Source organism: Delphinapterus leucas, chromosome 21 (genome assembly GCF_059928025.1).
Source record: "Delphinapterus leucas isolate spDelLeu-1000000601 "Yukka" chromosome 21, BTC_Dleu_Yukka2, whole genome shotgun sequence".
NCBI lineage: Eukaryota > Metazoa > Chordata > Mammalia > Artiodactyla > Monodontidae > Delphinapterus > Delphinapterus leucas.
Window position 1 is genome coordinate 30,530,676 of NC_143149.1, and position 13,938 is coordinate 30,544,613.

Genomic DNA, 13,938 nt, shown 5'->3' on the forward strand with positions numbered 1-13,938 from the left:
CTATTAACATCCGTCCTATAATTGCTTTTGCTGCATCCCTTAAGTGTTGATATATTGTCTTTCCATTTGCATTTGTCTCAAGATTTAAAAAAATTTTCTCCTTTCCTCTTTTTTTTTTTATCAATTTGTTATTTGGAGTATGTTGCTCAGTTTCCATGTATTTGTAAGTTTTCAAGCTTTCTTCCTGCTATTAATTTCTAGTTCATTTCCATTGTGTTCATAAAAGATACTTGATACAATTTTGATACTCTTGTTATTTGCTGAGTCTTGTTTTGTGGCCTAACGTATGATCTAATCTAGAAAATATTCTCTGTGCAATTGAGAAGAATGTACATTCTGCTGCCAGATGGAATGTTCCATATATATGTCTCTTAGGTCGATGTGGTGTATAGTGTTGTTCCAGCCCACTGTTTCCTTCGTGATTTTCTGTCTGGATGATCTGTCTACCATAGAAAGTGAGGTATTAAAATCCCTGACAATTATTGTATTGCTGTTTGTTACCCCTTTTAGTTTTTTGTATTTGCTTAATATATTTAGGTGCTATGATATTGGGTGCATAAATAATTACAATTTTAAAATCTTGATGAATTGATACCTTTACCATTATATAATGACCTTCTTTGTCTATTTTGGCCATATTTAGCTTAAGGTCTATTTTGTGTATTATAAGTATAGCTCTCCCTCCATTCTTCTGCTTACCATTTCCTTGAATATTTTTTCCATCTCTTTACTTTATGTATATATTCTTAAAGCTAGGTGAGTTTCTTGTGGGAAGCATATCATTGGATTTTCAAAAATCCATTTAGCCATTATGTGTCTTTTGATTGGAGAATTTAATCCATTTATGCTTAAAGTAATTATTGATTGGTAAGAGCTTACTATTGCCATTTTGTTAATTGTTTTCTGACTGTTTTGCCTATTTCTTGTTTCTGCTCTTGCTGTCTTCCTTTGTGACTTGATGAGTTTTTGTAGTGGTATGGCTTGACCTCTTTTTCATAATATTTTGTGTACCTACTACAGATTTTCCCTTTTTGGTTACCATGAGGCTTATATAAAATACATTGATAGCATCTTATATTCAGCTGATAACAACTTAACTTTAATAGCAAGCAGAAACTTTATTCTTTTACTTCCCCACAATCGCATTTTAAGTTATTGGTGTTCAAATTTACATCTTTTTTATATTGTGTATACAATAACAAATTGTTATGGTTATGGTTATTTTTAACATGTTTGTAAACTTTTAAATGAGAGTTGTAAGTGAATTATGTATTTCCATTACCATATTAGAGAATACTTTGACTCTATATTTACCATTACCACTGAGTTTTACACATTTGTATGTTTTTATGATGTTACTTAGCATCCTTTTATTTCTGCTTGAAGAATTCCTCTTTGCATTTCTTGTGAGACAGGTCTAGTGGTGATGAAATCCCTCAGCTTTGGTTTTTGAGAAAATCTTAAATTTCTTAAGGACAGCTTTGGCTGGTGTAGTATCTTGGTTAACAGTCATCTTTTCTTTCAGTGTTTTGAATATATCATCCCACTCTCTGTGGACTTACAAAGTTTTTGCTGAGAAATCCAGTTATGGAGATTCCCTTTTTATGTGACAAGTTGCTTTTCGTTTGCTGCTTTCTTTTGACAATTTTATCATGATGTGTCTTGGTGTAACCCTTTTTGAACTCAACATATTTGGTTCTTTTGGGCCTCGTGAATCTAGATGTCTGTTTCTCTCCCAATGTTTGGGGAGTTTTTAGCCATTATTGCTTTAAATAGACTTCTATCCCTGGATTCCCGTAATACATATATTATTTATTTTGATCATGTCCCACAAAACCTGTAGGGTTTCTTCATCCTTTTTCATTCTTTTCTCCTTTTGCTCCTCTGACGAGATAATTTCAGATGACCTATCCTCCAGTTCTTTGATTCTTTTCTCTGCTTAGTTTAGTCTGATGTTGAAGCTCTTTGTTGAGTTCTTCATTTCTGTCATCATATACTTCAGCTCTAGGATTTCTCTTTGATTATTTTTGGATGGTTTTTATGTCTTTGTTGAACTGCTCATGTTGTTCGTGCATTGTTTTCCTAATTTTGTGTAGTTGTCTGTTAGTTCTTGTAGTTCACTGAAATTCTTTGAGGATTATTCTAAATTCTTTCAGACATTTTATCCATCTCCATTTCACTAGGTTCAATTATTGGAGCTTTATTAGTTTCCTTTGTGGTGTCATGTTTTCCTGATTCTTCATGATCCTTGATTCCTTGCATTGGTATCTGTGCACTTTAGCAAGCATTCTCCTCTTCCACACTTTACAGATTCACTTCAGCAGGCATAGACCTTCACCACGTGGGTTATCGTATGGGTCAGCTGGTAGTGTCATGGATATGCGGGGCTTGCTGCTATGCGGGGGTCTCTATTTGGGTGAGGGCACTACTTGTGCTCTGTGGTCAGCAGACTTGTCACTGGCTAGACACTGTGGCTGAGTGAGCCTGCTGGCTGGGCTCTGCATTCAAGCAGGTCTACTGGGTGTGCTCTCTGATTAGGTTGGGCTGCTGGCTCTGCTGCATGGTCAGGTGGGCCTTCACTAACTGGGCTCTGCAATCACATCTGGTCAGACGAGGTCATAGGCTGTGTTTCCTTTTAAGGTGGTGCCACTGTTTGGACTCTGCCATTGGATAGGGCCATGGCTGGGCTCTACAGTCATTCCTGGTCTGGTGAGTTGTAAGTGTCTGCTCAGTGATTGGATCGTGCCACTGGCAGTACTTTGTAGAGCTCTAGGCAGGGCTTTGTGGTTGACAAGGCCTTAGGCTGTGCTCTGAAATTAGGTGAGGCCCAAGCTATACCCCCAAGTTTGCAGGGCCCCAGGTTAGACCTCATGATCAGGTAGGTCTCTGGCTGTGCTGTGCTCTTGGACAAGGTCCCTGGGCAGGCACTCTTGTCAGGAGGGGCTTCCAGAGTGCAGCCTCTAGTGACTGCACTGCACATCAGAGCAGGGTCATTGTCTAGGCTTCTTCATTGGGTGGGCCTGTAGGCTATGTTCCACAATTGGGCAGGGTCACTAGCTAGGCTCCCTGCCTGGTTGAAGCTGCAGGCTTTGTTCAGCAGTCAGGCAAGGCGATAGGCTGGAGCTGGCCATTAGGCTCTGCTTTGCTGCTAGCTGATACCATGGGCTGGGTTTCAAGGATATCTTTGGTCATTGTTCAGGCTCTCTTATTATACAGGGCCATAGGCTATACTTAACTGTTGGCAGGACTGCTGACTTGGCTCTCTGCTCAAGCATGGCTGTAGGATGGGGTCCAGGGCTGGTATGGTTTGGCTTATTGCCTGGGCACTCAAATTAGGCAGAACTGCCAACCAAGCTCCCTGGCTAGACAAGGCCACTGGCTCAGCTCTAAAGATGAGCAGAGCCACTGGCTGGGATCTCTGCTCAGGCACTGCTGCAAGCAGAACTGTGATCTGCCAAGATCTGTGCACTGGTTGCTATACACCTGTCCGCCCTCTTCTCCCATCTCTAGCTGATTACCAGTGGTCAAGCCCCACAGATTCCCCCAGTGATCCTGTGAGGTTCGACCTCATTGAATCTCCTAGGAAGTGTTCCACAATGCTGTGGGAGCTGGATTTCCAGCTTGGGCTCTTGTTTCCTCATTGGAGGATTTGTAGGTCTGGGGGGCCCTCTTGGTGCAGTGCCTGGGGAAGGCAGTGTAGTCAGAGTGGAGCCATTCCTCTTTTCTTTCTCATGCTCCTCTTACCCTTCTAATGTGGTCTGTCTTAGTCTGTGCTCCAGGGACATGCTTCAGCCTCACCCCCAGGTTCTGGGATTTTCACAGTGGTGTCTTATTTAAGGATAGTTCTTAGTTGGTCTTCTTGTGAGGGGGACTGAAGTCAGGGATGTCTCCATTTTGATGACATCACTATCTTTCTGGGGGGCATATTCCTTTAGGTTTTCATTAAACGCCCTCATGTCTGTGAACAGTTTTACTGCTTCTTTCGCATTCTTTCTTTACCTTGCTTGGACTTCCAGGGCAGTGTTTAATAGAAATGATGAGAAAGGACATCCTTGTGTTGCTCCTGAACTCACCAGTGAAACAGTGTAGGGAAGGAGCTTTCTTTGTGGGAAGTTTTTAAATTTAGAAATCAATTTATTGCATGGTTATGGGTATGTTCAATTTGTTTATATATTCCTGTGTAAGTGCTCGTGAGTTACGTTTTTCAAGGGATGTGTCTATTTCATCTGTGTAATCAACTTGATGGGTATACATTGCTCGTAGTATTCTCTTATTCTGTGGTTGGATCTGTAGTGATATTTCTCCTCTTCCTCATCCTACTTTTAGATTGGTTTCCTGGAAGTTTATCAACTCTTTAATCTTTTCAGAGGACCAAATTATGACTTTGTTTATTCTCTCTGATGTTTGTTTTCTACTTAATTGACTCTTTCTCTTTATTAATTTCTTTCTTCTAATTTGTTTGGATTTATAATGTTTTTTTTCCCTGGCTTTTAAAAACAAATTTAGATTATAGATTTATTTTAAATCTTTAGAAACTATAGAGCTTTAAAGCTATGAATTCTTTTTTGTGTAAAATTAGCTGTATTCTGGATATTTTGATGCTTTCTAATTGTTCAAAGTACTTTCTTATTTCCCTTTCATTTCTCATTTGGCTTATGAGATTTACATGTGTGTTGCTAAATTTCTAAATATTTGTGCATTATCTTTTTGCTGACTTTTCATACTTTAATTCGCTTGTCAGAGAATATACTTTGTACTATTTTAATCCTTTTTCATTTATTCAGACTTGCTTTATGCCCTAGCATGTAGTGTATGTTGGCCTATTTTTTCAACTGTGCTTGAGAAAAATGTGTATTCATCCTGCAGTTGTTAGGTATAGTATTCTAGAAATATTTACTATGTCTCGTTGGTTGACAGTGTTTCTGACTTGTGTCAATTTGTTCTCTCAACTAGTGAGATATTAGTGTTAAAGGCTCTAATAAAGGTGGATTTACCTGTTTTTCCAATTAGTTCTATCAATTTCTGATTCATACTTGGAAGCTTTAATTTTAAGTGTATAAATATTTAGGATGGCTACATATTCTTGATACATTGACTCTTTTTTTTCATTGTGAAATGTAACATCAATACAGCATCATCAACTTTATGATGCTTGCATGGTATATAAATATTTTCCACCTTTTTACTTCTAACTACCACTACCATTTACCACTTTATACTTAGAGTGCCTCTTCTATAATCAGTGCATCTGTTTTTATTGTTACATTTGTTTTGTCAAATCCATCCTGACAACCTTTGCTTTCAATTGGAATATTTAGCCCATTCACATTTAATATAATTATTAAGTTTGGGTATAGGGCTACCATCTTGTTATTTGTGTCCCATTTGTTGCTTCTGTTTTTCTCCTTTGATCTTCCTTTCCTACCTTCTCCCTTTTAGTCCTAGTAAAATAGATGTCTTTACCATATGACTGTCTATTGGATGTGCTGTTATATCACTATATGTAAGGGTTCTACAGTACTATAATTCCATTTTACACGTTTCCTTTTTTTGTTGAATTTCCATATATTTACTACTACATATACATAATCCCTGTAATACAATTATGATTTTCCCCCTTTAAATTGTCAAATGCTTTTTGAAGGAATTAGGAAAAGAAATAATAGTATTGTATATTTCTTTTACTCATTTGCCATTTGTAGCATTTTGCAATCTTTGTGCAGATCCAGATTTCCATCTGGAATCATGTCCCTTCATTCTGAGGAATTTACTTAATGATTTTTTTTGTAGTGTTAGATCTACAGACATTGAATTCTCTTAGCTTTCATTTATTTGACAATATCTTTATTTTACTTTATTTTTCAGATTATTTTCACTGGACTATAGAACCCTAGACTACCAAAATTTTTCTTTTAGTACAAATGCCACTTTACTGTCCTCTGGTTTGCAGTATAATCTGAAAAGTTTTATTCTCTCATATAAGCATCCATCATCCCATTTCATCAGATTCTTATGAAATTTCTCCAATGTTTCTTATGGAAATATAGGCATATACTTATGTTTTACTTTTACAACAGACCATGGCATAGGCTATACTGTATTTTGCCTTTTTATACTGCATAGTTAAATTAAATAATGTATCTGATAGTTTAAATACGTCGAGCCCCTGTTGGTTTTCTGCTGTCTGGCACTCCTGTTAATTCTCATTCATGCTGTATTTTTTTTTCTTTTTGGGTATGGTTATTTGTAATTGCATTTTGGCCATTTAAAAATTATTCATGTAAATAATTTAGAGTCTAGTTGCTCTTACCTTCCATCAGGGAATTTTTGTTTGTTTCAACCAGATGATTGAGGGCACTAAACCAAGGTTATTTTTGACAGACTCAAGGTCGAGAGGAGCAAAAAGTGGGAGATCGAGGCCAGTCAATGTTAAGCATCATTGTGGCACTTTTCACTGAGAATTAGAAGAACTACATCCTAGAACAAGGATGAGCTGGAAATAAGACAGTTCTTGCAGAGACATCATGGACCTAGACTCATTTTTCTTTGTATTTCTCCTTTAGTGTTAGTAGGGTTTCTTGAAAATATTGCCTGATGTCTTTTATTAGTGTTGGAAAATTCTCAACCATTATAATTGTACTTCAGATATTATTTTTGTCCCATCATCTTTCACCTTTTCTTGTTAGGCTCTAATTAACATATATTAGTCCTTTAAAAGATGCACCATATGTCACTATTGTTCTTTTTTTTTAATTCTTTTTTTGTTCAGTTTGTTTTGTTCTTCAGTTTGAGTATTTTCTATGATCTTTAATTCTGTTCAGTAATACTCTATTCTGCTATTTCAGATATTCCTTTTATTCCAGTTCTACAGTTTTTAATTTATTTTGTTTATAAATTCCAATGCTTTTGTGAAATTTTTCATTTTTAATCTACTTTGTCTTCCATTTATTTTATGTACATCTTATTTTCAAGCTTTACTGAAAAATAAAAATTATATATATTTAGGTTGTATGACATGATTTTTATCAAGATGTAAAATGTGAAGATTTAATCTTTGTATACATTTTGAAATGATTACCACAATCAAGTTAACACACACATCAACTCACATAGATACCATTTTTTCGTTTGTTTTTTGGTGAGAAACTTAAGATTTACTCACTTACCAGATTTCAAGTATACAATAAGTATTATTAATTATAAGCACATTGCTGTATATTATATCCCCAAACTTATTCATCTTATAAAGATGAAAGTTTATACCCTTTGACCCATCCTCTGGTCACTGACAACGACCACTCTAACTCTCTGGTTCTATGAATTTGCCTTTTTTAGTTTCAACATATAAGTGAGATCATACATATTTATCTTTCTGTATCGGGCTTATTTCACTAAGAATGACGACGTCTTCCAGGTTCATCCATGCCGTCTCAAAGGACAGGATTTCCTTCTTTTTTTTTTTTTTTGTCTTTTTTCTCTTTATGCATGATTGAACATTTAGGTTGTTTCCATATATTGGCTGTTTTGAATAATGCTGCAGTGAACATGGGAGTGCAGAAATCTTTTCAAGATATTGATTTCATTTCCTTTGGGAATATACCCAGATGTTGAGCGTCTTTCCATGTAGCTGTTGGCCATCTATATGTTTGCTTTGGAAAAATGTTTATTCAGATAATCTGCCCATTTTTTAATCTGATTTTTTTTTTTTTGCTATTGAGTTGTATGAGTATTGTATTTTACATATTAACCCCTTTTCAGAGATATGATTTGTAAATATTTTCTCCCACTTAGTAGCCTGCCTTTTCATTTTGTGGATGGTTTCCTTTGCTGTGCAGAAGAATTTTAGTGTGCTGTAGTCCCACTTGTTTATTTTTGCTTCCGTTGACTTTGCTTTGGAGTCAGATCTAAAAATTCATCACCAAAATTAATATCAAGGGGCTTATTGCCTATGTTTTCTTCTAGGAGTTTTATGGTTTCAGGTCTTGCATTCAAGTCTCTAATACATTTTGAGTTAATTATTGTGTATGGTGTGAGACAGTGGTCCAGTTTCATTCTTTTGCATGTGGCTGTCCAGTTTTTCCCACCACCATTTATTGAAGAGACTGTCTTTTTCCCATTTTATATTACTGCCTCCTTTGGCATGGATCAGTTGACTGTGTAAGTGTGGGTTCATTTCTGGGTTCTATATTTTGTTCCATTGATCTATGTGTCTGCCTTTGTGCCAGTACCATATTGTTTAAAAAATTTTTTTAAATTCAGGTATAATTGACATACATTTTATTAGTTTCAGGTGTAAAACAGAGTGATTTGGTATTTGTATATATTGCAAAATGATCACCGCAAAAATTCTAGTTAACGTCTATCACCATAAATATAGAATTTAATACTGTTTTGATTACTACAGCTTTGTAGTATAATTTGAAATCAGGGAGCATGATACCTCCAGCTTTACTCTTATTTCTCAAGATTGCTTCAGCTATTTGGGGTCCTTTGTGCTTCCATTCAAATTTTAGGTTGTTTGTATTATTTTTGTGAAAATTGCCATTGGAATTTTGAAAGGGAGTGCACTGAATCTGTAGATGGCTATGGGTAAAATGGACATTTTAACAATATTAATTCTTCCAGTCCATGAGTGTGGAATATCTTTCCATTTATTTGTGTCTTCCGCAATCTCTTTCATCACCATCTTCTAGTTTTCAGTGTACAACTTTTTCATATCCTTGGTGAAATTTATTCCTCGGTATTTTGTTCTTTTTAATACAATTGTACATGGGAGTGCTTCCTTAATTTCTCTTGCTGATAGTGCATTATTAATGTACAGAAACACAACAGACTTCTTTGTATTGATTGTGGGTCTAGAAACTCTACTTAATTCATATATTAGTTATAACAGGTTTTTGTGTGTGTGTGTATGTGTGTGTGTCTAGTTTTAGGATTTTTCTCTGTATAATATCATGTTATCTGCCAATGGTGACAGTTTTACTTCTTTTTTCCTAGTTTGGATCTCTTTTATTTATTTTTTCTTGCCTAATTGCTCTGGCTAGGAGTTGTATAAAAGTGGTGATAGCTCAGATTCTTGTCTTATTCCTGACCTTGGAGGAATAGCTTTTCTGCTTTTTACCATTGAGTGTGATGTTAGCTGTGGGCTTGTCGTATATGGCCTTTATTATGTTGATGTATGTTTCCTCCACCCCTGAGAGTTTTTAAAAATCATAAATGGATGTTGAATTTTGTCTGTTTTCTATTCATTATCCTTGTTTCTTGTTTCTTCTTGAAATCTTCCACACTCCTTTTTGTTTTTTCTGCCTTCTGTGGTTTTAATTGCCTTGTGTGGTTTTATATTATTCCATTTTCTCTCCTTTCTAGAACATCAATTACATTAAAAATCTTTAAGCAGTTACCCTAGAGTTTACAGTATACATTTACAACTAATTTTGTTGTAATCTAGTTTGAATTGACTAGAGTAAACTAACTTAACTAAAGTAGGAGAAACTAATCTAGATTGAAAGATTTTTTTAAGGTTACCTGGGATATGTTTTCATCAGGTATGGAAATACATGCAGACATGAAAATGACTGTCATTCAGGAAGAAATTTATCATACTTACAGTTCCCTAGAAATAAGAAATATGCCATGCCATGCGGAGGCCACATAAGGAAGCACCAGGTTTGGTCAGGAAGCATAGGAGATAGGGGGCAAATGTGGGCAAGAGCCTCTATTGTGGTTTCTTTGGGAAGAAACAGGAGAGACAGGGTAAGCAGGTCTAGGGTTGGCTAGTTTCAGCAGTCCACGATGCATAGAGGCTGTCCTTAGTTGTCTGGTACCTAGCCCTGGTGTGATTTTGGCAGGTGGATAGTGGCCTGGTGTATGTGAGTCTGATAAAGCAGACTTTATCAGACTATCAGGTGGTAGGGTATATGGGCTCTGGATTGATTGGTTTGCATATGAAAGGTGAGTTGTCTACTATCTGAAGTAATTGGATAACCCTAAGAAGGGCAGTCCTCTAGGTTGGTAAGGCCCTAGATATGAAAGCTTCGGAATACAGAAAATGTGATGTTAATAAAGTTAGTCCTGTTGTGGTTTGAAATATGATCAAACCTTTGGCATAATAAGACACTTTTAGAGAGTAGAGCATAAGTTTGGCTAAACAGCATAGAGAACATTTTATTATGAGAGTAAAAAGGAGAAACAGAAGTGGACGTACAAGGAATTCTTGTAGACCAGCTCATGACTAAATTTCCCATTTGTATAACATTAGCCAAGGAAATAGATCTGAAATTTCTGGAGTCTCTAAGAGCATCTTTGTGCAGTTGTAAATTGTGTTAAAAATTCTGTATGTGTGTTTCTTGACAATAATATCCTGGTGTATTTTTGGGTAAAAGTGGCAAGTCAGGCAGTTTATGTTGTTGGAGAGTATCAGCTGATTAGTTTGGTAAAGTATGTATAAAGATTGATGGTATTTGTATGCACCCAAAGGGAAGAGGTGGTTGTAGTCATGGTCAGAGATGCAGGGTGGGAGTAGTAGGAGAAGGGACTGGGGAGTGAGTGGTCCTCTCCCTAGGGTCCAGGGGTTCATGATACAAGGCAGGCGACTCCTAGGGAAAGCAATAGTCTCCACCAGTGTTTAGAATGGCACAGATAGACATGGAGTGTAGGGATATATGGTTTGATAGAGGACAAAAAAGTATACCCTTGTCATGGGCTACACAGACAGCTGCTCAGGAAACACAATAGAGTCCCTAATATCGAAGTAAGAAAACCAGTACATTTCTTGTGTGCAATTTGTGCCTTGGGAGAGGCAGTCCGTGAGCCTGCCTGGGGTGGAAGTTTTAGTGTCTGAGGGGAAGTTGTCTCCGTGCAGGATGCAGAGTCATCTCCAACAGGCAGGTCTTAAGCTGGAGTGATGTCATCTGAGGTAATAACGTCTCTAGCAGTGAGTTCCTGGGCCAGGGCAATGTTGTTTGGGGTGTAGTGCTAGGATATCCTTTTTCAGCTGATACCCACTTGAATGAATGCAGGTTTTATTTTTGTGGCTCTGTGGTATTAAAATGGTGCTGAAGTACTTGTGTAATTTGAAGGCAATGTTGGGCCTGTGACTTCGATTTATAAATATCTGTTAACTCAAGGGGCTTGTGGGTGCACAGCGAGCAGAAGTGATATTGACATCTGTGCAGAGCCTGACTGGCACAGCCCAAGTTAGCTGTGGCTGGATCTAAAAGTGTCCAACAGTCTAGGGTCTTGCCCTATTAGGTGATGAGAAGAGTTCTGTTATAAATAGGTTTTAGATTTTATGACCTGATTTTGGTGTATGTGGTTAATAGGAGGTCAGGTTGTTTGCCATTTAAAATACTTATACCTGTGTTTAGGGCTCCATAATTATGCTGGAGGCAGGCACCCTAATTTGGCCAGTCAGTATGGGCCTTTTGCCTCAGTTGCTGGTTTGGTTGTTGACAGGCAAGCTGGCGAAGTCTTTTGGTTGTAAGGTTTGTATTATCCAAACTCAGTGGCATGTGGGCCTCAGCATTTGCCACGTCTGGCTGAAATAATGGCTTACTTAGAGGATTTGGGCCTCCAGATTGCAAACCAATAAAAACACTCAGACCAATGGTAATGAGATGAACAGTCAACAGAATGTTGTACAGCTGCACTTGAGAGGCTTTTGTTTTTGTTTTTCATTTGTTTGTTTTTGTGGTGGTGGAAGTTTAGGCTCAAATGGGTCTCATGTCAAATTAGCAGCTGCCTGGACCAGGAGGAAATCTATGGTTAATAGACCTCAGGATGGTATGTACCTGGATCTGGTCTCCAACCCTTATGGGATGGGGCAAGATAAAATATTTACAACAGTAGGGGAGACATAATTAAAGGGACTCATATACAGTGAGTCTTTATATACATGGAGGCCAGACATAAGCCCCTTTAAATATAGGGAAGGAAAAGGGAAAAATGTTTTAAAGTTTGTGTGAAGTGTGTGTCAGACAAGGGTCCTTGAATTAAGAGACATTAATAGCTTGGCCAATATAGACACCCATTTAGGGGTCCATTTATTGGATTTGAAAAGGAATTCATTTAAGGAAACCGTTATGTCTCTCAATTGAACCAGCTATCTGGGACCTGTTGGGGACAATGAAAGTTATATTGAATGCCTTTTCCAATAGAGTGGCATTGTGTCTTCTGAGAAACGAAATGTGTTCCTTGGTTACTATTAGTATTGTCTGTAACTATGAAGGGAATAAAGTGTGTCCTGGCAAGGGCTTCTGTTTGGTCCTAAGAACTGCTTTTGATCAAAAGCTGGGGTGCAGGAAGGAGGGATTGCTTGAGTTCAAGCAGTCTTCCAGTAAACAAAATTACTCTCTACCCTGTGAAGGTGGACTGAAGTGCCTGATGCGTCAGCTAATTGTTGTTTTCTACCTCTCAGTGGCTGTGGTTGAAGGACAAGCGACCCAGGGCAATATGTGGAATGGAAACTTAGAAACATCTTCATGGGTCAGTTAATCTTCTCCTCTGAACTGTGCTTTACTTGCCACTCCCTCACAATGCCATCTTGCTCTTGGTCCATCAAGTACCAACAACTTTTTTAAAAATACTATTTTTAGAGCAGTTTTAGGTTCACAGCACCATTGAGAAGAAGGTGTATAGATTATCAATGTATCCCTTGCCCCTACACTTGCATAACCTTCTTCGTTATCACCATCACTCACCAGAGGGTTATACTTACTGCAATTGATAAACGTACATTGACCCATTAAAAATCACCCAAAGTTCATAATTTGCCTTAGGGTTCAATCTTGGTGTTGTACTTTCTACGGATTTGGTCAAATAATGATATGTGTCCATCATTATGGTATCATACCCAGTATTTTCACTGCCTTAAAAATCCTCTGTGCTCTCTGCCAATTAATTTCTCCCCTCCCCACCTGCAGCCGTGGATCTTTTGTCTCCATAACTTTTCTTCCAGAATGTCATATAGTTGGAGTCATATAGTATATAGTCTCTGCAGGTTGGCTTCTCTCGCTTAGTAACATGCATTTAAATTTCCTCCGTGTCTTTTCATGACCTTGTAGCTCATTTCTTTTTAGTGCTGAATAAAATTCTATTGCCTGAAACATGCCACAGTTTATCCGTTCACTTGCTGAAGGACATCATGGATGCTTGCAAGTTTTGGCAGTTATGAATAAAGGTGCTATAAACTTCTGTGCAGATAATAGAAATGTTTCAAAGGAAAACAACAATACCTACTGAGGGTGTATTAGTTATCTATTGCTGTGTAACTGATTGTACCAAACCTTAGCACATGAAAACAATACAGTTCTGTGGGTCAGGAATCTAAGAGCAGCTTAGTGGGTGAAAACAAGATGTCAGCTAGGGCTGTAATTATCTCAAGGTTCAACACAGAGGGGATTTGCTTCCAAGCTCAGTCATGTGACTATTGGAAGACCTCAGAAAAAGTTTCCAAGCTCACTCACGAGGACCTCTCCACAGGCCTACTTCATGACAAAGTAGCTACCTTCCCCCAGAGCGAATGAGAGAGAGAGAGACATAGATTCCAAGAAGTCAGTCTTTAAATAACTTATCTTGGAAATGATGACCCATCACTTCTGCTATATTCAGTTAATTAGAAGCAAGTCAGTAAGTCCAGCCTACACTCAATGGAGTGGGGATACACAGGATCATAAATACCAGGAGGCAGGGATCATTGGGACCCATTTTAGAGACTGTATACTACAAAGAGAATGTAGGACTGATTATGAAAAAAAAAGATTAAAAGCATCTTGTTTAAAATAATTCAAAGAAGTGATATAGTGTGGTGTTTAAACTCTATTAGATTTGCTAAGATAGCTGGTATTGTCATTATGTAATAGTATCTTGAAATTAAACTGTAGTGTTACTCATCCATCCGTGTTTAATAATACTTACATAACTAGTACAATTGTGTCTACG

At 37.4% G+C, this 13,938-nt stretch overlaps 1 protein-coding gene across 1 annotated transcript in view; it reads left to right on the forward strand.

The window, feature by feature from the left end:
• Positions 1 to 13,938, forward strand: part of LOC111173533 (disintegrin and metalloproteinase domain-containing protein 5-like) — a 134,668-nt gene that overhangs the window by 37,823 nt on the left and 82,907 nt on the right. The window lies entirely within an intron of this gene.